The 24,665-nt window shown below is 46.4% G+C and overlaps 2 long non-coding RNA genes across 3 annotated transcripts in view; one reads left to right on the top strand and one right to left on the bottom strand.

Moving 5' to 3' along the window:
• LOC143434334 (uncharacterized) overlaps positions 1 to 24,665 on the top strand; it is a 314,842-nt gene that overhangs the window by 268,735 nt on the left and 21,442 nt on the right. Inside the window, exons 11-14 of the long non-coding RNA XR_013103765.1 lie at positions 10,541 to 10,612; positions 10,895 to 10,940; positions 13,040 to 13,150; positions 17,719 to 17,903. This is a non-coding gene — a long non-coding RNA (uncharacterized LOC143434334). The remainder of the gene's footprint in view (positions 1 to 10,540; positions 10,613 to 10,894; positions 10,941 to 13,039; positions 13,151 to 17,718; positions 17,904 to 24,665) is intronic.
• LOC143434335 (uncharacterized) lies at positions 571 to 24,665 on the bottom strand. Of its 2 annotated transcripts, none has more exons than XR_013103767.1 (4): positions 24,212 to 24,665; positions 5,242 to 5,337; positions 3,135 to 3,208; positions 571 to 1,402 (listed from the first exon to the last, which is right to left on the bottom strand). It is a non-coding gene; the product is annotated as an uncharacterized LOC143434335 (long non-coding RNA). The 2 variants fall into 2 exon arrangements; XR_013103766.1 differs by lacking the exon at positions 24,212 to 24,665 and adding an exon at positions 5,466 to 6,069.

Raw genomic sequence — 24,665 nt, 5'->3', positions numbered from 1 at the left:
AGGAGGGAGAATCCATTTCTAGGAAGTTTTGGCATTGAGGGGGTTGTTCTGTGGCTGCCGCTTTCCCCCACTCTTTTTATTAATAGGTCAGGGTCCTCTCCCAAATCGTCACACCCTCCCCACCCCAGCCAGGCAAAACGGGGAGGGAAGGGTGGCTCCAAGAAAAACCAAACTCAGTTTTTCCCTGACATATCTAATAATAGAAAGTTGGCAATGCATATCACAGCATACAAAGTATTTGATAAAAATAACGTCTGTTCGGCTTGGGAGTCAAGCTGGAGGCGCATGAAAATGTAATTTATTTCTTCCTTGCCTGTTCTCATCCTAGAAGACCCATCCTGTCTCTCTTCTTAATTATAGATATTTCAAATGTTGTCTTCTGTGGTCACAATGGGTTCTTCTCCCAAGGACTGATGGAAGAAGTTTCCAGGCAAGGGAGGCATAGACTGGGGGCTGGTTCTTCACTCCTCTGTCCCCTGCCCTCGAAGGGTGCAATGTCAGGGCCTCCCATGTCAGCTAAGGAGCCAGTAGGGATCTAGGAGATGATATTTGCAACAGAAACAGGATGTGGTACTGTCTCATGGGATGGGGGCAGTTAGCCAATGACTGGGTGCCCCCCCCCACGCCCCTGGGTACCTGTATGTCCGAGAGTCCTTGAAATTAGAAAGTCTGGCTGTACAGCCTGTAGTCCTTCAGGGGATCCTGGCTTCTTAAAGCAGCAGTTTTTTTAAACTCAGTCTGTGGGTTGTGACCCCTTTAGGGTTTGCATGTCAGAAAGTTGCATTATAAGTTATAACAGTAGCAAAATTGCAACTGTTATAAATTGAAGTAGCAACAAAATAATCTTACGGTAGGATGAGGAATCACAAGATGAGGAACTGTATTAAAGGGTCGCAGCGTTAGGAAGGGTGAGAACCACTGCCTCAAAGGCCCACTCTCCGTGGGGGATGGGGGCTTCAGTTTGCACACAGGAATGAGACTAAAGGATCGGGGGAACCCCACATGACTCAGTTTGGAGTCCGTTGGTAGATGGGTGAGTTTAGTTATGGTGAAATATACATGACAAAGTTTACAGTTGAACTGTTTTTAAGCATATGTTCACAGGATTGTGCAACCAAGGCCGACCTCCATCTCCACAAATCTTTCTCCATGGTCGACTGAAGCTCCCTCACTGTAGACGGTGACCGCCCAGACCTCCTAGCCCCTTAGCTGCAGGCAGCCACGTTCGTTCCCCTTTGATCCCTCTAGGTGGTCAGCAAAGTGGAATGGGGCAGCATTTGTCCTGCTATGTCTGGCTTATTTCTTTTAATGCGATGTCTTCAAAGTTCACCTGTGTGGTGGCATGTGGCCGAATTTCTTTCCTTTTAAAGGCTGAGTGGATTCCATCTACCTGTTGACTGTGCTGAATAATTAGGAACAAGTGATAATAATTAGTAATAAATAATAATGAATAATAAGTTGCAACAGGTGCACGTTCACACTCTTCCCCCTTTCTCTCCCTGCCATTTCCCTTTCCTTCCTTCTCCCTCCTGTCTCTACCAGTTTTTATCTGGGAAATCTTAAGCAAACTTCTTAAACTTGGGGTCTCTTAAACCTGGACTCTAGCAGGGCGATTGCTGCATGCTTCTCTGACCAGCCTAGGAAAGATGTAGTGGGTGTCCAGTGCTGGGCATAGTGAGATTCTTGTAAAGATTTGTTCTCATTATTGCTTTTTCTTAAGTCGACCATAGAATCCATCTTGATTTTTAAAATTACATTTATTTATTTTTGTTGGAGGAGGGCAGCATCTGCATGCCATAGCCCATGTATGGAGGTCAGAGGACAACTGGTGGGAGTCAGTTCTCTCCTTCCAATGTTGTGGATCCCAGGGATTAAACTCAGTGGGTAAAGGCACCCACTGAGTCATCTTACCAGCCCTGTCTCGATTTTAATACCTGTAAAATTTGAATGGTGAAACATGGTAAGTCTTAACAACTTATCCTTGGACAAGAATCCCACAGCTGTAGTATCATTGATTTACCATCTGTTCCACCCAGCGCACATCAAATGGGCACCTAGCCCGTCTTATGCACATGGACCAGATCCTTGCCAGTGGTGAGCATCCCCAGTTTTCTGGTTCTTTTGTCAGGCAAATACAATTTCGAGGTAAGCTTACCTCATTTAGGGAAAAGGCAAGCACAATAAGGCGCAGGTTGTTTTTATGGCAACCACAAGGGGGCACCCTCAACTCAGTCATGAGTTATCTGTGCCCCACACACCACACAAGGGCTCTGAAAGGGAACGCTGAGTCATTATAGTGAGTGGAGTGTGAGGAGACAGCCACTTTTCTCCTGTAGATCCCCAAGATGATAGACTTTGAGGGTTTAAGTAGACCCCACCCTTGCAGAATAGAGTCAAGTTGCTCTAAGTGTGGTCCCAAGACCAGCAGTATTAGCATCCAGCACCAGTAGCTTAAAGAATCCAATTCTCAGGCCCCCTTGGCATTCTGGGATCTGTTGCTCTGGGTCCAGTGATCTCTGGTTCTGTTGTTTGTTGTTCGGATTTTGTTACTGTTTAGGAGACAGGGTCACTATACATAGCTCAAACGGTCCTTGAATTTATCCTTCTGACTCAGCATTTTAACAGTTGAGTTTATAGGTGTGTTCCACCCTGACCCCACCTTGGACACATACAATTTCTATATATTTGAGACAGGGTGTCATTCTGTAGTTCAGGCTCACCTGGAACTGGCAGTGATGCCCCTGCCTCTGCCTCCCAAGTGTTGGGATCATAAGCTTTGTGTCACTAATTTTCAGCTAAAATAATTTATTTAAAAAAAATAAGATTTTGCTACACATAATCCAGGTTGGCTGGCCTTGAACTCACAACAGTCCTGAGTCAGGCTCTAGAGTGTGGAGTTTACAAGAGTGAGGCCCATGCCTGCGATCTCTGTTTCCAAGGCTGTTCCCCATCCCCATGAGGGTAAAAGTAGGCTCAAGGTCTAGAACCTCTGCTCCCTAGTCTAGGATACCTTCCTGCATATTTACTGGTGATAAACCCATGTTGGTATTTGATCTGTTCACACTTCTGCCAGGAGGTGAAATAGGAGATGGAGCCCTCATCCTCCATGACGACACCCTCTTAGAATCATTTACCTGAGAACACCCAAGGGTGCTGAAGTCAGTTATTGTGCACCTGTGAGTCTCAGGGCTCTGTGCTGGACCAGGGTCTGAGGAAAAACACAAAGCACTCAGCTATCTTTTTCAAGGCACTGTGAAAGCAGCCATCTGAAAGACCGGAGGGGAGCAGGGCTGTGAGCAGGTGTCACCAGGAGCCAGAGGATAGGAAGAGTAGAACTGGCTTGAGACTACCAGTGGAGAGGGGAAAATGGGGATGGTGCTGAGGGTGCCTGGAAGTAAGGAACAAATCTCTTGAGGGTCAGGCAGGCTATAGGGAAGGCCCTGCAGTGGGAGTGTTTGCTGTCTGTGGGATGGATGGATGCACTGGAAAGATAAGGCACATTTCAGTGGAGCGTGGCACTCAAAAGGAGGCTCTCTGGCAGGCCACTCTGACTCTTGTTAGTTGTGGGATGAGCCACAAGCAAGTGTGACCACAGATCCTGCACTTGGATGGGCCATAATTTGCCTGTGGCCTTGTCTGCATGCCATCTAATCTTGTGCTCGTTCCTGTGGCTTATATCACGGTTCCCGGTGCAGACAGCTTCTCTGGCAGAGGGCTCTTCCCTAGGCAGCTGCAGCAGTGTGGCACCTGGCAAAGAGGAGCCCATCTGGTTGGCAGGATGTTGCTACACAGGATGCATGGCCGCCACAGTGGCTACTGGGTGGCTCGAAGATACAGCTGCTGCCAAATGCCAAACACATTACTTCTTCAGGATTAACTAAGAGCAGATGAAACCCCACCTGGGAGTGGGGCAGGGTGCGGGAGGAGGCTGGCTACTTTCACTTGGGATTCCTCCCTGTGCTGGGGGAGGGGGGTGGCACGGGGGAGGGGGGAGGGAAAGGAGAGAGTATACTCCATTGCTGTGGGCCTTTCTTAGTTGCTGGACCACCATGAGGTGTTTTGTTTTGGGAGAGTGTTTGTGTATGTTGGGTATACATGTAGATGTTCACATGTGAATGAGCACATGTGTGTATAGATGCCAGGCTGGAGATTGATGTCCAGTGTCTTCCTTAATCACTCTCCACTGTATTTACTGATCCCAGAGCTCATCAACACAGTTAGATAATATACAGTCAGTTCTCTGTCTGCTGAACCTTTTCCTCAGCCATATTGAAGGAGGGTTTCTGTGCTAGGTATGTGTGTGGATGTCCAGGCAGTGTGATAAGAATCCAAGAAGGAGACAATCAAAAAATCAAAAGTTGAGCTGAATGTTTATAAGTTCTGCAGCAGTAGAGCCCAGTTAACTGTGTGCCAGATTTCCCTGGGGGAACATAGCACATGCAGGGCAGTGCGTTCTGGGTTGGCCTGCATGGGATGCTACCCAAACTCTTGGCGCCGGGGCACCTCAACTTACAGTGGGGCATAACCTCACAATCTCATTGTAAGTTGAAGATTATTGTTCAAAGATGTATTAGTACCTCAGTTCCTGAACAGCCCTGGCTTGGCCGCACAGTACAGGTAGTGCTGGTGCTTTGCCTCAAGTGGCTGCCCGGGAGTCATGGCTTACTTCCGCTGCCCAACATTACAAGAGTAACACACTGTGTTTTACTACCTATCAATACTGTTAGCCAGATCTATAGACTAATTTCACATAGTGTGGTCTTAGCCTGCCTGTATCTAGGTACCCATAGTGGTTGTTAAAGATGCAGGGTCCTTGACCCCATCCCAGGCCTACTGAACAAAGAAGGTAGGCGGGCAGCCTTACTTAATTACTTGAGACAATGGTCTCTTTCCCGGGGTAGCTCCTATCCTTCTTCTGGTCTGACCTCCTAAGTGATAGGATTATAGGCATGGATGCCATGCTCAGAGCTTTCTTACCCTTATGGCAGCCAGAGAGCAAACAGCCATAGACAGACCCAACACCTAGACATGCTTTTAACATTGCTTCACAACACTTCAAAATTTGCAACAGCTGACAGAGATGTAGACATTCTGGAGAAAAGGAATAGAAACAAAGGGGACTGGGATGAAGGATGCGAAATCAAGAAGTGTTCTAGAGCAGAGCTCCACCCTGCAGCCCCAGCAGCTTCCTCTCAAACAGGCGGCCTTCAGCAGAGGTGCAGTTTGGGAATCACTACACACCTGATCCTGATGCACTGTGACTCGTGGAGAACTGTGGCTTGAAGCTCAGGTTTCTCCCTCGTAGACCCTCGATCTTTTTTTCCAGACTCAACCGCTCTTCCGGAGCCAAGCCAAGTGTCAGCCAACGTAAGACAAAGAAGCAAAGAAAGTAGGAACATGATGTTATTTGAGGCCATCTTGATTCCGAGGCCAAGAAATTGTGCTAGAAAAACAGGGCTCCTCACCTGGACGCTCACCCAGCCTTGAGGCCGAACTGAGTGTGTGAGAAGACTAACAAAGTTCTTCGTGGAGAGGCTGGTTGGAGTTAGTGACCTCTTCCTAGCAGCAAAGTAGCTAAGCCTTTATTCCTCACCCGGCTTGGCTTCCCACTCCCCATGGCAGTCTGGACCTGTGCCTATGGGTATGGGAAGCTGCAATCCCTAATGACCCCCAGCTTGACCCCCCCCCTCAACTCCAACCCACAGGTTGTAAGCTCTGAGGGAGCAGACGGTACAGTCCTTCTGTCTGTGAGGTAGCTCAGTGTGGCTTTGCTTTTAGTCCTCTGGAACCTTCCTTGTGGAGAAAAGAACAGTGCTGTTCTCTGGGGACCCAGCCTGTGGGACAATGCCGGCTCTGTTCCTGTGGTTCCGGGCACCCAGGCAGTTAACCCAGAAACCTCCCCTGTGCCCTTCAGGGCAGGCAAATTTTAAAGCACTCCCTTCAACTTTGGCCCAGCATATTACAGGCTAAGAGGACACAGCTGCTTCTCCACTGCTTTTCCATGCCTTGTGACTGTGAGGTCCTCTTCTGCAGCTAATGATCCCTGGGGCAATTTGTAGAGCTTCAGAATTCCCCTGGGGACTCCCTGAGACAAGAGAAATCTGTGTTCACTTAACAAGACGGGCTATGGATTTGTATAGTGTCTTTCTCTTGCCCCCCCCCCCCCCCCCCCCGTGGCAGCCAGAGAGCTAACAGCCACAGGAGACCAGGACCTCCCCCACCACCACCACCACACACACACATAATTTTCACCTTGCTCAATAACATTTAAGAAAGCTAAGATAACTAACAGAAACATAGACCATCCCAGGAAAAGGAATAGAAACAAAGGAAGTGAAACTAACAGAATAAGCAGAATATTTGTGCATAAATTCCCTGGTATGCCTATCAAACGGAGCCCATAGATTTAGTTTGAGATTTTTTTTTTTTTTCAAGAAAAGGAGGCACTCAGTATTAAAGACAACCTGGATGAAACTCAGCTCCCTTACCATTTCCTGTATTAATGAAAGGTCAGTTTATTGAGCTTCAGCCAAAGGCCCGGCACTGCCCTAGGCACTGAGAGATAGACAGCTAAGAGGATGTCAAGTATCTGTCTTCATGGAGCAGACTCTCTAGCAGGGGGTGGGGAGGGGTGGGGTGTGGAGAGAGTAGGTAAGGGTGTAGGGGTGAGGGTAAGGGTGAGTTACAGAGTATGGGATGGAAACAATATACAAGCAATGAAATCCTTAATGACTCCATGTGGGAGATGAGAAATGCTAAAAAGCAAGATGAAACGGCCTCCCCTGACACAGAGAATGGCCTGATCATTTTAAATAGATCACGGGGGGGGGGCATTTCACCTCGGGGGGGGGGCAACGTTTGAACACCAAGCCGAAAGGTGAGGAAGTGAGCCACTGAGTGTGTGGGAGAGAATTGTTTTAGCATGGGGCCAGAGCCATACAGCATGCCGGGAACCTCCACGGGTCCAGAGTGGCCCCAGCAGAGGGGCATGGACTGGCAGGAAGGGGTAAAGAAGCTTGGATGCCCCTTGGAGTTGTGCAGCATCCAGCACAGGACAGGGTGAGGTCAGAGAACGGGGACAATCGATGGCTCACAGAGAGCAATAGCATTGCAGAGGCCGGGCACCGTGGTGTGCAACTGTGAAGTCCCAACGCTCGGGAGCTGAGGCAGGAGGATGAAGAGTTCAAGGCTAGCTTTGGATACATAGGGAATTAGAAGAAAGACTCGAGGGAATAGGGTATGGGTAGGAATGCTAGTTTGTTCAGGCTGCTGTAGCAAACTAGGTGGCTGGCACAGCAGTGGATAGATGACCAGATGGAGGTCGTCTTGTGTTTGGCTCCCTCAAGTTTGTTGTTTGAGGAACCCAGGGCTGTGAGCATCTAGACAAGCCTTCTATCACTGAGACACACCCCAGCTCCTTTTTGTTTTCCTATTACATCTATCGATGTGTCTGAGTGCATGTGCACATGCGCACGTGTGCTTATGCCGGCCAGAGAACAACTTGGTTCTCTCTTTCTACCATATGGGGACCAGGAATCCAACTCAGGTCATCTGGCTTGGCATCAAGTGCTTTTACCTCCCTAGCTAGTTCCCGGCCCTGTCCTTGATTTTTAATGACAGCCTTCTTGCATGTCCTTACACGTTCTTTTTCCATGTGCACATCGTATGTCTTCTTTGTGTCCCTTGGTATCTCCTAAAGGCATCATTCAGATAGTTTTAGAAGCCACCCTGTTGGCCTCTGAAGTCACATCAGTCACAGTCAGAAGCACTTTAGATTGGAAATGAAATGCATTAAGTTTTGGGGAATAAAGTTTGACCCATAAGGCAATAAATAGTAGGGGCCAGGGAGCTGGCTCAGTGGATAAGGAGTTTTCTGTACGAGCGTGAGGACTTGGGTTTGGATCCCCAGTACCCACATAAATGCCAGACAGGTGTATTGGCCAGCCTGTCGTCCCAGTGCATGGTGTTCTTAAAGTCCACTGATGAATATCAATAATCCATCCCTTTCTGTGGCCGAATAGTATTCCACTGCGTCTGGTTCTTCTGTTTATTACTCAATGGATCTTCAAGTTGTTTTCAGTTAAAGCTGCTGTGAATGCTTAAGAGCAAGAAACCGTGTGAGTGTGAGTGTGAGTGTGTGTGTGTGTGTGTGTGTGTTGTTGTTGTTCTCTTAGGAGAAGGATGCCTGGTCATAGGTACTTTGACACTTTCAGAAGAGCCAACCACTTAACAGCTGTATCATTTCACGGTCTCATCAACACATGAGCGGCCCAGTTTCTTCTGGTGATCAACAGGTTTAATCTACATCCCAGCTAGTGAATGGGACGTGGAAATCTTACTGTGCTTTTGGCTGCTTTTCCCAATTGAGTAAGGATTTTGAACATTTCTCATTTTTCGTGATGGTCACACATATGTCTACTTTGGAAGAAATAGCTATTTAAATTACTTGCCTATTTTTCTTCCTTGGCTTGTGTGTCTGTTTAGGATTGAGTAGCAAAGGTTTCTTATGTACTCTTGATAGAAATCCTTAGCTGATACCAGAATCCCAAACATTTCTTCCTTTTCCATGGGTTGTCTTTTCTTTCTCGATTGTATCTGGTGTAGCACAGAGCTTTTGGTTTTGATGACTGGCTGTATAAATTTGAGAGTCTTAAGCATCTCTACATTATTTTAAGTCACAAGAATCTACAAGGCTCTTTAACCCAAGGTCTCTTTAAAGAAGGAATTGAATTATCCAAGAGCTAAGTCCAAGGCTTCTCATTATTCAGGGGTCTAGATATGGGGAGATGGCATCCAAGGAGCCTGGGAGGGGCCTGTGATCTCTTCCTCTGCTCTGTTTTGGGGTGCTCTTTCTAGCATACCTACAGAAAACTCATAGTCCCTGGTTTTGTTTTTGTTTTGTTTTGTTTTGTTTTGTTTTTTGAAATATACTTCTGACCCTCTGTTTTAATTCTCTCTCCTTCGAGGCCATGCCAGCTCTAGGGTCTTTGTTCATTCCAGTGTGGAAGGCTGGCCTGTTGAGTCAGACCTCCGGGAAGCAGATGCCAAGAAGGTGCCAAAGATTTATCGGCTGTGACTTCTGGGAAAGATGAAGAGGTCAAAAGGCAGGAGCTAGTTAAGGAGAAGCTTCAGACTTCATGGAAGGGAGGAGGAAAAGAAAGCGTGCTGCAGGAAGAGTTTTAGACTGCAGTGCTGTTGTGAGAACCTGCTGACACCTCCTTCAGGGGCTCACTCCAGAAGCAGTCCATGCTGGCTAGAAAATGACCTAGCTTTATAATTTCTGACATTATCAGTCTGGAGAGTGAGTGGTCTTAGCATGAACACCGAGGTGGAGTATGAAGATGCTGTAATCGGACACTGTTGGCAAGTTGCAGTTCTCACAGCAGGTTGTCTCGTAAAGGGACACTGAGTGGTGGATCCCCACATCTTCAGCAGCCCAACTTCATGCTGACAAACTGGACTCCTTCATATATACTCAGCTCCCCTACAGCCTCATTAGTTTCTGTTGCTGGGGTGAACGTTAAAAGGAGGTCAGAACCTATTGCAAGCTGGGGAGACAGCTTGGCTAGTAAAGTGCCTGGCATGCTAACAGAACCCCAGTTTGATCCCTAGGGCCCTCAGAAAATTCAGGGAGAGATCCTGTCTGAGAGACAGTACCCAACGTGCATCTCTGGTGTTCACATACTCACACACACACACACACACACACACACACACACACACACACACACACGGGGAGCAGGGACCAATTACATCCATTAGGGCAACAATAGACATCGATCAGTTTGTATCTATCCACTTACAAGTCCTTTCACCTTTAGTTATCACTTCTGCAAATCTTTGTGTTGTGCCTGTGGTGAAACATCACTGCCAAAAGCATCCTGGGAGGGAACCGGTTTATTTCACTCCTAGCTCCATACAGCAGTTCCTCCTGGGAGGAAGTCAGGACATGGACTCAAGCAGGGCTAGAACCTGGGGACAGGAGCTGACACAGAGGCCATGGAGGGGTGCTGCTTACTGGCTTGCTCCCTGGGACTTGCTCAGTCTGCTTTTTTATAGAACCCAGGACCACCAAACCAGGAATGGCAACACCTACCATGGGCTGGACCCTCCTCCATTGACCACTAATTAAGAAAATGCTTTACAGGTGGATCTTATGGAGGCATTTTCTCAATTGAAGCACACTTTTCTCTGATGACTCAAGGTAGTGTCAAGTTGACATGAGACTAGCCAGCATAGCTTTCCAAGACAGAAAGTGTCACTCAGTAGCTGTGAGGAATAGTACTATGTCAGAGGCTCTGTGAGCTTGCTGGGCTGTGGCGATGAAGTACCAGAGGAGAGAGGAGATGGCCTACTCAACAGAAACTAGCTAGCTCCTGTTTCTTCAGGCCAGAAGCTCAAGAGCAAAGATGTCAGCAGTGCTGCTTCCCACTGAGGGCCTTGAAGAAAGAGATAGTGTAGGCTTCTTTCATGGGCTTGGAGAGGATGTCTTCTTCCTGTGTTGTTGCCTTGTCTTCATTCTGATCATGTCTGTCCCCAGATCTCTTCTGGCAAGGATGTCAGTCACACTGGATTAGAGCCTTCCCTCATGATGTCACTTAAACTTTGGCAGGTAAGCAGGAGGACACAGTTTAGATCATAATCCGAGCTGGGGTGGCTGTTGTTATCTCCCAGCCGGGCATGTTGATGAATTGGCCAAGTGGGGACCATGTTGTTGGCATCTTCAGTAGGTCCCCTTCTCAGTTGCCCATCATGCATATGTCTCATCTGGCTGAGGCATTTTGTCTATTTGGTTGTTCTGTGCCTCTTCCATGGAGGGAGCTTTCTGGTGGTCATCAAAATGTGATGCAAGCATTCTCATTTTTGTGCCTACTCTTCATTTGTCCATCCACAGGTCTGGGCCCCAGATCTTGCCTCTGACAATCCAGACTTCTGTTCTGGTAAGCCATGAGTGTTCCTCTACCCATACGTGTCTGTGTTCTTACCTCTGAACATGAGATAGAGGAGCGTATGCGTCACTGCCAGTTCCACCCGCTTGGTGGATTTCTGTCTCCATCCACTGTGTTTCAAGACTACTTCTGAATATAGCAGCAATGGTAACATGACACTATGCGCTATGACTACTGTGCACACAGCCATCAAACCGGTCCATCATGATCCACAACAGGGCCTCTCCTTCCTTCAACCCGACCTAACCCCAGCATAATGTAGGTCCCTGTTCGGGGAGGTACGCCAAGCATGCCTGAGGGTCTTGGCTGTCTGTTGATGAAAATTGATTCCGTAGCTGGGTGTTGGGGGTACATGCCTTTAGTCCTAGCACTCAAGGAGGCAGAAGCAGGTAGATCTCTGAGTTTGAGGCTAGCCTGGTGTACAGGATAACCAATGCTACATAGTACCCCCCCCCCAAAGTGATTCCATACATATAACACTCAAAGGTTGTCTAGATTCCTGAGTTGGTAGATTCACAGGTCCCAGCTCAGAGCAGTTAGTTTCAGACACATGATTAATTTGGTGAACTATGTCCACCATGGTCCTATGCCCATTGGGAGTGGCTTTTCTTACAGTGTGTGCTAGTCTGCCATGGAAAGTGTGATCCTGTTCTGAAATCCCAGGGCTGCACCGTGATTCTTCCACTGGGATCTGCAGCAATGGCTTTTACCTTAGAGGAGACATTTCTGCCCTGCTCATGGTAAGTGGTGGCCCCTGAATCATTATAGCAGTCTTGTCTCCCTCTGTGAGGTACCCTTGTCTCACCAAGCTTTCCCAGGCTTAGTCACTGCTGATGCATTCTGTCAGAACAGCATGAGGCCATCAACAAGATGCATCCCTATGACTGTTCTGTGAAGAGCACAGTGCTCTTCAGGCTGTCTTACCATGAGAACAGGGGACTTAAAATAGCCTGGAGTCAAAAACAAATCAGTGTTATCAGTTTTAAGATAAAGATGGTACAGAGCCCTTTTTCTTACTAGAATAGGAAAGAACGTATGAATCAAGCCAATGTCCATACACTTCCTGTGTGGGGGAGGCCTTATTAACCTGCTCTGACTGAATTGCCACATTCAACTGCCACTGAGCTCAAGGCCACCCTTCAAAGGAGCTTGTAACTGCAGTTATTCTCCAAGAGTGGTCCTTGTCAGATTCAATGAAGATGTCAGCCTTGCATCCCTTAGGGTCTCCTGGGGCAGAACATATGGTAGTAGTCTAGGTTGGCCTAGAACTCACAGTGAAGCCCATGGCCTTGAACTTGAGGTGTTCCTCCTGACTCACCCTCCTAAATGTTGGAATCGAAAACAAGCCACCATGTTCAGGTAGTTTAGAGTTTTGCTGTTGGATTTTATTTGGTTGCTGTTTTAGATAAGGGTCTCCTATAGCCCAGCCTAGAGTCAAATTCTATGTAGTTGGAGAATTCATTGACCTTCTGATCTGCCAGCTTCCACCTTCTGAGTGATAACAGGCATGTACCCCCATACCTTGATGGTGCTGGGGATCAAACCCAGGGCTTCCTGGAGGCCAGGAGGGCACTCTACAGAGCTACATCCCTGCCCCTCTCTTAGATTTTCAATTGTGATATTATCTCCATTCCATATACAACACACACACACACACACACACACACACACACACAGACACACACACACACACACACTGTTCACTGTCTTGATCGAAAGGAGCTGATAGCTTTAATGGTCTCTTATCCTTCAGGCCAAGGATTCAATGTAGGTACTATCCCAACTGCTAAGTTGATCAACTTAAAGACTAAGTTGATACACTCAAAGGCTAGGGAAATGCTTCCTGCATAGTTTCACAAAGACATTAGCCATGATTCCTCTCCATAACCTGACCTTTTAAAGCCTCCTCTTTAGTAGAGAACCAGCATAATACCTTGTATGTCTGAGCATCTGTATTACCCTAGATCTATCCAGAAGTATTTTGAACACTGGGGTACCCTATCTCCTCAGTGTATGATGACCTATGTTCTCAGATATACTTGTTATCCTGATGCTGGGCCCCTCTTCTCAAGACCCATCTACCTCTTCAGTCAACAGGTTCTGAATCTGAACATTGACTCTGGTCCAGATCTGAATGAGGGATGACAACTTCTTACTTGGGTAACTGACCTCAGACTCCTGGTTTTCCTCTGTTGATTCAGGTATGTGTATGTGTGTGTGTGTGTGTGTGGGGGGGGTGGTATTAACATTAAACTCCACTGTAAAGGATGCTTTTCTGTGTGGCATCTGGAAACAACCACCCTCACAATTCCATGGAGGTGAATTTCTCTGTACTGTCCCTTTAAATTTGCCAGTCATTGTGGTAAATGCTGCCAGAACTGACTCCTGATGGATAACACAACTGGACACTGTGACCTAAGGGTGGTGGGTCATTCCCATGGATATTGACAAGTCCAGCACTCTGACTACCTCTGCCCTGCAGAGGAGAGCCCCTGCTGAGATCTTCAGTGATGCTGGAACCCCTGGTGGCTGTGGCTAATGATGTATCTGGTCCCTCTCATGGAACACAATCCTCTGGGTTCATTCACTTTGGTTTTGTTTCCCCTTTATCTACCATATTTCAAGATATTAGGCATTTAAATTTTTTTCATACAACGCATTTGCTCATATTGCTTCACCTCCCAACAACTCCTTCCAGACAGCTCTCTCACATTCCTATCCACCCCATTCATAATGTTTCTGTCTCAAAAAACCAAAGCCAATACAAAACCAAACCAAAAGAAACACACACACACACACACACACACACACACACCACCACCACCGCCACCATTGCCACCAAACAACAACAGCGACAACAAAATGGAGTCTGTTTTGCATTGGCTAATTATACCTGAACATATGGCCTGCCCTGGTGTGAAGAATTAGAAGGTGTGGCCTTGTTAGAGGAGGTGTTTCATTGGGGATGGGCTTTAAGGTTTCAAAAGCTCATGCCATCCCCAGTTGCAGCTCTCTCTTTCCTCCTTACCCCTGCCCCATGCCTGTGGATGAGTATCTTAGCTGCTGCTCCAGTACCAAGCCAGCCTTCGAGCTGCAGTGCTTCCTGCCATGATAGTCATTGACTTTAACCCTCTGGAACTGTGAGCCCAATAACATTTTCTTTTATAAGAAATGTTGCCCTGGTCATGGTGTCTTGGCATAGCAGGAGAAAATTAAGTAAGACATCTGCTATGTGGTTGGTTTGTCTAGTGTCTCTTCACTGAAGAAAACTGATTTTCAAGCTTGTCATTTTTTTTTAAAAGAAATTCAGTATGAATTGTCAATCTCTTCAGGTTTCCAAGAACTGACAGGTTTTCTGTTTATTGCAGGGGTACAAATTCCCTGTAATCTAGTGGCCTGAGAGGCTAGCCCTGTCTCAGTTTCCTTGGGTCAAGCTAGGAGCTGTTTAGCTAGATGATTCTGCTCAGGGACTCTTTGCAGGGTCAGATTATCAGAGGGCTCACTTTATGGCTGGCATTTATGCTAGCTGTCACCCCTGATCACCCAGCTTATCTCGGGCCTCCAGAAGGTCTCCCAACTCCGTTTTTTCACACAGTGTTTTCAGTGAGCTTCTCTGGATTTCCTGGGCCAAGACAGAATGAGTCAGATAGACCCAGATTAAACCAGTCATGGAAGTAGCATTCTCTCACCTCTGCAGTATCATAGTTACTAGACGTCTAGCCCATGCTAATTCTTATAAAGCTCACTGTACAGTAGCAGACCTGGCACATCTAAGGCTCCAGGAGGTGAAGGCAGCCAAAGAGGCCAGGGTACCTGTTCCTTGTGGAAGAGAAGTCTCTGCAACATCACCCAGCATGAGGAGACGCTAACTCTCCCTAGGAAGGAGGTGTGAGTCTTCTCTGAGGTTTAGAAACACCTGTGGGGAATAGAGTCATTTCCTCAGGATAAGCTCAACATATCCACACATATAGATGTTTGTATCTATACTTCAGAGGCCAGGTTTTCCAGTCAGGATCCAGGCTGAGCATTTGAGAGTGCTTGAAACTAACTGCAAGGCTACTAGGTTCCTCAGCCATGCTAGGTCTTCCTCTAAATGAAGAAAGGGCCCTGTGTAGGCCACTAGCCTTCCAGTTGAAGGGTTAGTTTCTCCTCCCTCTGTAGGGCTTCAAAATAGTTTAGTAAGCTGAGGGTGTGCCTCAGACAATAAAGGAGTTGAATTTAGATAAAACCCATATAAAAAGCTGGGTGCAATGTTATGTGTTTGCAATCCAAATGCTGGCAGGACAGGAGACAGAGGCAGTGGATCCTCTGGAAGCTTGCTGGCCAGATAGCCTAGCCTATCTGGTGAAGTTCCAAGCCAGTGAAAGACCCTGCCAAACAAAAGATGGAAAGTGCCCAAGGACCAAAACTTGAGGTTTTCTTCTTTCATAGGTGTCTACACACACACACACACACACACACACACACACACACTTATATACATGTATGCACACTCATACATACACATGCATGCACACAGTGTGCATACACACATGTATACACATACATACATGCATTCACATGCATGTATGCACACACTGGTATATGCACACACATACGTACTTACTCATGCATGCACACACATATATGCACATGCATACATATACACACATGTATACACACATACACACAAACACATACATACACACAAACACACACTTTCAAGCATTCACATGCATGTATGCACACACAGGCATATGTACATGTATACATACACACACGTGCATGCACACAGTGTGCATACACATGTATATGCATACATAAACACACATATACACAGACACACAATTTAGTGGGAGCTGCTCCATCTCAGCATCTTCAGATGCCTGGTTCATGACATCAGCAAGGCTGTTCTTTTTTGCTAGAATCCTCCCCAGGTATTATCACTGTGGAATTTCAGCAGTTAGTTGCCTCCTTCTGCAAGAACTTTTCTCGACTCCACAATCTACCTCTCTGAATCCCTGATGCTGAATGAGGCAGTTCGAAGGCCCCATCTCTTAGCCTATTTTTCTCTGAGAATTCCTTAGCTGGTGTGTATTCTCTGAGAAGAAATCTACAAAAAATGAAGGAAGTGAGGCGCTCCCAGTTGTGCGCATCTGATGCCCGTTTAAGAGGATAGAGAGGGAATTGCTTGGGAGGGGTGCCAGAATAGTTCTAAGAAGGTACAGCCAGGCCACCAGAAGAGCTCTGAAGCATAGTTAGGAGATTTCTGCTCAAGGGCCTTACAAGCTCAGCTATTGGCTGTGGCATCTCTAGAAAAGCCAAGCCTGGGCACAGGCACCAGAGGAAGTCCAGGAAGACTGTCAGTTGTCTCCTCACTTATAAGCTCCTCAGCTTCTCAGTGGAGGGGATCTGAGTACTGAGAACAAGCAACCTATGCCAACATGTGGCTGAGTTTGAAGACCCTCCAACCTAAAAGCCCAGCCAAATACCTCTGTGAGGCCACTTCCACTGCATGCACCCATCCCTGAGGCAGGCCACCTTTGTGGTCTCTGAAATGGAACGTTTGAAGAATGATGCAGGATGGGCATAGGCAGCATCTTCTAAGAGTGCCAGTAGGAGTTCCGGGGCAGAAAGCCTGGAACACTGAAGCTCTGTCAACAGCCATGCAGCTTTCTCAAGCATACACTGACACTTTGGACTGAAAGGATTGTAGCTATGTTTTCATTCAGCATTTATGGCTTTAATCTCTACCATTGGAACCATCTCTTTGCCTAGAGCCCAATCTTTTGCAGAGTGTTTTTATTTGCTTTTTTTTGTGTTTATGAGTGCATATGCATTCATGTTGCACATGTGTATATGCAGGTGCACATATGTGCATGTAAGTGCAGAGACCAAAGGTTTTCTTCACTTCTCATTGTCAACGTCTTCTTCCATCATTTTCTACCTTATTAACTGAGTCAGAGTCTCTTAGTGAACTTGGAACTCCCTGTGTCAGCTAGACTGCCCCTCCAATAGGCTCCAGGGATCCTCCAGTCTGCACCTCCGCAGGGCTGGGCTTACAGGGCAGGCTTTTTAATGTAGGTTCCAGGAAATCAAACCTGGGTCCTCATGCTTATGCAGCAAGCAGTGTACTGACTGAGCTATCTTCCCAGGCCTTCTGGATCCTTTCCAACCCTAATCTCTTCTTTTCTTCCCCAGCTTTCTCCCCACTTGCCAAGGAAGGGCTGATTAAATTAGAAACACTTCCAGGTGAATTAATTTTCTGAGTCATTTCCTCAGATTCAGGAGTAAACCTGGGACAGGGGAAGCAGGAGAGGCAAGGGGGAAGAGGTCTGGTAGAGAGGAGACCCTTGATGCAAGTGATCTGCGGAAATGATTGCTTTTCCTCCCAGGAAGGAACAGGTGATGACACGCGAGTGTCTTTTTCCATGTGGTACCTGCCTGTTGAGTGACAGGTCCTTAGGCATCCCGTGTGCCCGTGGGACTTAAGTTGTTGTACGATGAGGAAAGAAAAGAACTTCGTGGGGACTGTGGAAGACAGGTCCCAAGTGTGAGACTCCTGTACCTTGGAACTGCACAAGTGCAGAATTCAGGTGTCTGGTACCTGTGTGCACCTGGAGGAGGCTCCTGCATCCACCTGTCAGTTACAGCATCTCCCCAGTGTGCGGGCACTCTGAGAATCCTGGTGAATAAGGGAGCTGCAGTAGTAACTGAGTAACTGAGGCTGAGTCTCCTGGGAGCCTGATTGAATGGGACTTACCATTGGATTTTGTTTGATTTCCTTTAGGATAATGAAGTGATGGATGGGTCAGCTCACAGACAGCTGCATTTGCCATTCCAATACACCTGGCTGTCTCAATACCCTCAGCAGAAGCCCCACACTCATGACAGCTTTCCTTTGATCTTAGCATACCTGTCCTGGCCATCACACTTTCTATGTATTTCTCCCCTGGAATCTCAGAACATGACCAGGTGAGATGTTCTGTCTGCCTGCTTGTCTGTCTATCTAGACACAGTCCCCAAAGGCCTGGCAACCAGCTCCACATCTCTGCAGGCTGAGTGGCAGAGTGTGGGGTTCATATGGTCTGCACCCCAAGGAGGAGACTCCACTTTGAAGACTGATCCTCTTGAGACCAGCATCTCTGCCCTTACACGTCCTTCTTGTAATGTTGGTGAGGAACTGACAGTCAAAGGCCAATCCTCAGATTAAGTCTGTCAGCATTAGCTTGTCCTGCAGCTTGACATGAGCCAGGGCTGACTGCCTTTTAGTGGAAAAAAGCAAACACAGCAGCCTGCATCCAGGAAGAAGGTATGCAGTTCTGTAACACTACAGCTGAGAGAACTGAATGGAAAAAAAAAAGAAATAAAAAAGAAAGGACATGATTGCTCCTGGGTATGGTGGGGGAAGGTTTATAGACATGTGGGAGAGCATAGCCAGAGGCAGGACATCTGGGAGAGTCCAGAGTGGACATGACCCTGACCAGTGCTATGTGAGGATGGGATTGGAGGAGAAGGGAAACAGAAGAGAGGGGAACCAGGTGCAGCAGCCAGGAGGCCCAAAGAGAGTAGAGAAAAAAGACCAGGTAACCAAAATGGTTGGATTATATAGGGAAGGACAGCTGTTGGAGGGAAACCCAGCCCCTGGGCTGGAGAGGTTCAGGGTAGGGGGTCAGGTGTGACAATCTGCAGGACCCTGGGACAGGTAGGGACTGAGGGATGCAGGGAAAACCCAGTGGTCAGGTCTGCTTTGATATGTTAGGTAGGCACCTCAGCCATTTGTTCCTGTTTGAAACCTAAGGAGGAAGAATTCCCCTTCTCTAGTTTGGTTTTAGTTTTTATCCCTACAAGGTCACATCATGCCATCTGCTCTCCCCAGCCAGACTGCAGTGCTTCTCACCCGGTGGGTTGATTTGGGAGGGACAAATATGAGGTATTTACCTCACAATTAATAACTGTAGCAAAATTATGGTTATAGAGAAGCAACAAAATAATTTTATGGTGGTGGTGGTGGGCTCACCATAACATGAGGAACTGTAGGGAAGGGTCCCAGCATTGGGAAGGTTGAGAACCACTGCGTTCCACTCATAGCTCCCACAGAGACTAGCTTCTTCTGTTCTTTCTTGATCCCTGATTGCCTTACATGAAGGTTGTTTTCCTGCTTCAGAGTCACAGAGATCTCTTTCTAAAATACCTCGGGACAGTTGGCAAAGCCTTCCCCCACCCCAGGTGAGGCTCAGAGGAATGGCAAAACCTCCTGGTTGGAGAGCGAATGTTGAGTGTATGCAGAAAATGCCCACAGTAACTTTCTCCCCATTCTTTTATTTTGACCCAAAGACTGAACTTCTACAGAGAAGACTACTTCTACTGAGATTAGCTAAACCTGTAACCTTGTGTAATAACCCACCCTCCTTGTTTATCTATATTTAATAACCCCACCTCCTTGTTCAGTCATATGCAAAAACCCTACCTCCCTATTCAACTCTATATAACAACATGCTGGGCTTCGGGTGCTGTGGTTTCTCCATCTGAGAGCCCAGGCCACCCAACCCCAGCTTTTCTGTTTCTCTGTATATGTGTCTGCCATTTTTTCATTCCTTTGATGCCCTTAGTCAGGGTTCCTGGACCCGTGCATGTGCATGCATGTTCAGGACCCAGAACCATGTGCAAGGACATGGTGGCTCAGTGTTTGCAGGCTTGGTGGACACAGTTTGAAAGCAGAAGGATGGGGTATTATGTGAGCAGAGACTACAGGTTGCATTCTTTACCCCAAGAAAACTAATTCACATGCAAACTTAAGTCAGATGCAACTAAGGATCTATTTGTTTTCTGAGTCAAACATTTGGGTATTTTTTCTGCCCTTAGTATGTGGCTCCTTGGATAAGACTGTCCCTTGATTGACTTTGGTGTTTCTGTCAGTCCATTCTTGTGCTGACATATGTGAATCCCCCTTTAGGGATTCACAACACCAGATGCAGCCCAACGGTGGCTACAACCCACAACACAGTCAATCTAAGAACATAGAGTTTAGCCAATCAAAGGTGATGTCTTGGGTCTTTATTTTCATCCCTGGTCATTGTTAATGACATTTGGCCATCATACATACACATCAAATGGAGTTAGGATGTGCTGGGAAAATGTGACTTCTCTATAGGAATTTAAAATCCAGAAACTCACCATCTGGATTTTATGTTTTCTTACACAATAAGGCAGCCACTCAAGACGGCATATTTTGGGGACAGCTTGGCAGCATTTGGGAGCAACTCACTTCCTCTCCATCCTTCCTGCTTCCAGATGGCCAGTCCAGCTCTGTAACCCATGTGGGATAGGACAGGAGTGAGGGAGCGGTCACCCAAGGTGACTGCTGACAGGCCGGATCCTTCTCACATCTCTTTCCTGTCTTCCTTAAAGCTCAAGGAATGCTTTCCTTTCTTTTAAAACTTCCTGAAAGATGTCCTGACATCTTGGCCTTCCCCCTCACCCACAGTTGTCTGCTGTTACACACGCATTTCTGAAGGTTGATGGAGCCTTTCAAGGAAGACAGACAAGACTATGCTAAGCTCTGGTGCTTAAAACCTGCAGCCACTACTATCCTGGTGTTGATAAGATTCCCACGTGTGGGACTTGTGGCTTCTCTGCCTCTTACTATTTGTTCTCTTGTGCAGAGTGTTGGGTAGTAGTAGATATGAAATACCATGGTGAGTGGTGTAACTCAGCAGTTGAGCATTTGACTAGCAGGTACAAGGCTTTATGTTTAGTCCCAAGAATTGCAAATAACTAAATATCCACCATACTTTCCTAAGCTTTAGTGATTTCTCATTGGTTTACAATTCTGGTGTACTGTTACAGTTTTCAGTCTACTTTGTTGATCATCTTATAAAATGAATTTCTTTGGCATTTCATAAATTATATTACCACAAAATGGAGCCAGTGATTTAAACATTAAATAGAAAGGAAATTGAAAATGTAACATATTACTAGTTTAGATTTCAAAACCAACCAACCAACCAACCAACCAACCAACCAACCAACCAACCAAACAACCAACCAAACAAAACAAACTGAGAGCCAGTTCAGTGAACGAAGTCCCTGTCACACAAACATGAGGACCTGAGTTTAATCTTCAGGTCAACTTGGGTACAGTAGAATGTATCTGTCATTCCAGTCATTCCAGTATAATTCCTACATAAGAATTGGAGAAGACAGAAGCGGGACCTTGAGGGCCAACTAGCTTTGTGTACACAGCAGCAAATGGTAGAGTATGTGTGTCTCAGCCAAGGTGAAAGAGGAGGTCTCACATCCAAGATTGTCCTTGGATCTCCATATGCATGCCATGGCATGTGTGTACATATATGTGTGTTTCAAATAAATTTAAATACAAGATAAGTGTCCATATTCCATCTAGGTCCCCTGACACCTATGACAGACTATGACAATGATGACTGACTTTGACTGAAAGGGTTTCAGAAGAACCTGTCAGTGCCCTTCAGACAACCCTATCTGGGGAGCTCTGAACAGCTCTGATGGTCAGAACCTATCCCTCTGTGTTTGAGGGGCTCTTCAGAAATGACAGTTCCCTTCTTCCTGCCCTGAAGGCTAGCAAACCATTAGCAAGCCAGAGAGTGTTGTTGAAAATATATAACCAAAGGTTTCTACCCTACCTTAGATAATTTAGTTCCCAGATAAAAGACACAAAACTTTTATATTTATGATAAACCTTTAAAGCACTAGAGCTGGCCAGATATCTATCCTCTAAGCTATTAGTGTCTACTTTAATGTCAATAACCCAGAGTTATAATTTACCATGTTTCACCTGGGCCACTCTTATTCCAATTGGCAAGTCCTCACGGCCAGGTTTTCAGGATTCACTTATTCCATGGTATCTTCTCCTCTCTCCACTTTCTCCTCTCTACCTCCATGGTCTCCTGCCTCAGACCCTAAGCCCAAGAACCAAAACCTCACCTATCTCTCTTCTGCCCAGCTATAGGTTGTAGGCATCTTTATCCATCAATCAGGGATAACTTGAGGGACAAGGTTACATAGCTGCACTTGATGTCTGTGAGGATCTCCTCATCCCTGAGGCAACCAGGGCTAGTGTTTAGCATTATACTACATAGCAACAGACCGAATCTCAACAGTTTTAAATTAAGGAGCAAGTTTTGCACAACGAAGGCTGGTAAACACGAGAATCCACTTGTAGGCCTAGATTTTGGGGTACAGAATCCAGCATTGCAATGCACAGGAACAAACCAAGCCTCAGCAGGAGAGAGTGACCTCAACTAGTCAGTAATGGATGCTGGATTGTGGGCCCCAGTTCCCTCCCCCCTGCATGGGAAGGGGCTCTCTGCTTCCTAGAGTCACTCTGTTAGGAGTTAGGCTCTGGGCACTTGCTATAGTCTGTGCTTGATAGCACATTATAATATCCAGCTGCCTTCTTATCTTCTCTTACTCCCCAAGTCTTTTCTTGGTGTCCTCAAATGCTTGTTACCAGACCTGCTTCTGGAGGAGTCTACACTAAGTCAGGGTGTTTGGTTTCAGAACCAGACAAGAGACTGAGGTACATATTTTTCATAACAAAGCAGACCTGGCTTCTAGGTTCCCCCAGAATCCCTCAGTCCCTACCTGACATACCCTGGCCCCAACCTTGAACTTTTCAGCCCAGTCCTTGGTCCTTGGTGCCAGTGAACTTGCCCAAGTGCAGCTTCCCAATAAACCTGCCTTTAAAATAATCTAATCTGGTTTAAATTGGCTAATTTCACCAGTCACAGAGAAATAACCTATCACAGGCTACAGAGGTCTCCTGCAAAAACTCATACTAGTTCTGGGCTTAGTAGCACATGTCTTTACTCTCAGCACAAGGGAGGCAGAGGCAGAGACAGGAGGATTTCTAGGAATTCAAGACTAGCCTGATCTGCTGAGTGAGCTCCAGGCCAGCCAGGGTGATATAGTGAAGTTCTACCTCAATTCCATAAACAAACAAAATGAAAACAAACTGAATAAAACCTCAGCCCAGAGGATAAAACAACAGTAGAGATGAGATGAGTTGAAAGGGCAGGCATATTATGTTCTCTCTACTTCGTCTCTTTGGATATTTCAAGATGACTATCTCCTTTCAAGGGTTTCCCCCCAGCTATCTGGGGGCATTATCAGTGGAATCCATTGGTTGTCACAGAGTCTACTCTGCTTAGCTTTCTGTGTGCAGTGAGCAGAGGAGGTCAAGACCCAGAGAGCATAGAGCTCAGATACTAGTAAGAGGATTAAGCCATTTATTAAATCACTGTAAAGTAATGTACATGGATGAGAATATTGTGTTTGGGGGAGAGAAATCAAGGAGGTGTGTCTATTAACTGGGGTCAGGATTATCAGATTTTGCTGCAATTTGGAGTTTGTTTTTTCCACATGGGGGGGGGGCAAAGCTCACCACCTCATCAGGGCCACATGTTACTTCTCACTTCTAATCTTCCATAGTTAGACTATGACTCTTGCCTGCGGGCTTTTAAGAGTTCCATCTATCCACACATGGCTTAGAAGAAAGAGCTGAGTGTGGACAGAACTAGTTTGCATATTGAGTTGGCATCTCTCTTAGGGAAAATTTTCCAGAAATAAAATCTAACAACTTCTGCTTATGTCAGAAGTATGTTTTGTGGCTACCTACCACTATAGGAGAGGCCAGGAAAAAAGTTATATGTTCTGAAACCTTCTAACTTAATCAGAATAATGTTAGTAATCAAGAGGATAGATAGTGGATTGGTGAAGTCTGTCACAGGATGCAGCTGAGGAAAGTACCTTTAAGGAAGTGATTTCTAGCTAAGTGTAGAGGATAACCTCTGCCAGGAGCAGCTGAGAGAGAGAGAGAGAGAGAGAGAGAGAGAGAGAGAGAGAGAGAGAGAGAGAGAGAGAGAAACATTTAAAAATAGGGGTGTGGTGGTGCACCCCTGTAATTCCTGTGCTTGGGAAGCTAAGGGAGGGAGATTTATGAGGTCAAGGCCAGAGTGGGCTACATAGATTTTGGAGCCAGAATAGGCTAGATTGTAAGACCCTGTTCCCCAAACAAAAACAAAACAACAAAACCCAAGAAGAATGGAAGAGGAATTTAGTAAGAAAGAATGCAATATGTAAAGGAGGGAGAGACTGGTGAAAGTGTAGTGCCTCAGCATCCCATAATAAGCAGCATTAGACTAGTCTTCTCTTCCTGGCTTTCTATCAAGTAGCACAGGAGGACTATAGTCAAATAATAATTCTCAGAAAAAGAATATTAATGTAGTACCTTCCTCATGACTCACCTCTTCCCACATATCTTCAGCTTTGAGCACGAAGTGCTTTTTCCACTGGAAATGTGAAGGGCTAATCCTTTATCCTGCCAAGCTTCTTGTCCACTTTGTTCTGGACATTGAAAAAAAAAAGAAGAAGAAGAAGAAATCCTGCTTCCCGTCCTTTGTTTCCTGGCTGTAGCCTTTGATAGCGGCCTTCCTTGGTCTCACAGTGTTGATTTCCACCACAGGCCTAGATCTGCTTTTCTCTCCCACAGATGCTAATTAATCACTCACAATTATCTAAGACAAAAATGTCTCCTCTCTCCCAAGGGCAGTTTTCTTCTTGGATCACTTTTCTTTTGCTGTTTTTCTTAGGTTTGTTTCCCAGGATCTTCTCTGCAGAGACAGGAAGAAATAGCAGGTGTTGGGGGGCTGGCTCTCCTGGGGAACATACTGGAGTAGAGTTGGTGTCAGACCAGAAATG

This window comes from Arvicanthis niloticus, chromosome 14 (assembly GCF_011762505.2).
Source record: "Arvicanthis niloticus isolate mArvNil1 chromosome 14, mArvNil1.pat.X, whole genome shotgun sequence".
Taxonomy (NCBI): domain Eukaryota; kingdom Metazoa; phylum Chordata; class Mammalia; order Rodentia; family Muridae; genus Arvicanthis; species Arvicanthis niloticus.
The sequence above is the reverse complement of the archived record's forward strand: the minus strand, read 5'-3'. Positions and strand labels throughout refer to the sequence as shown.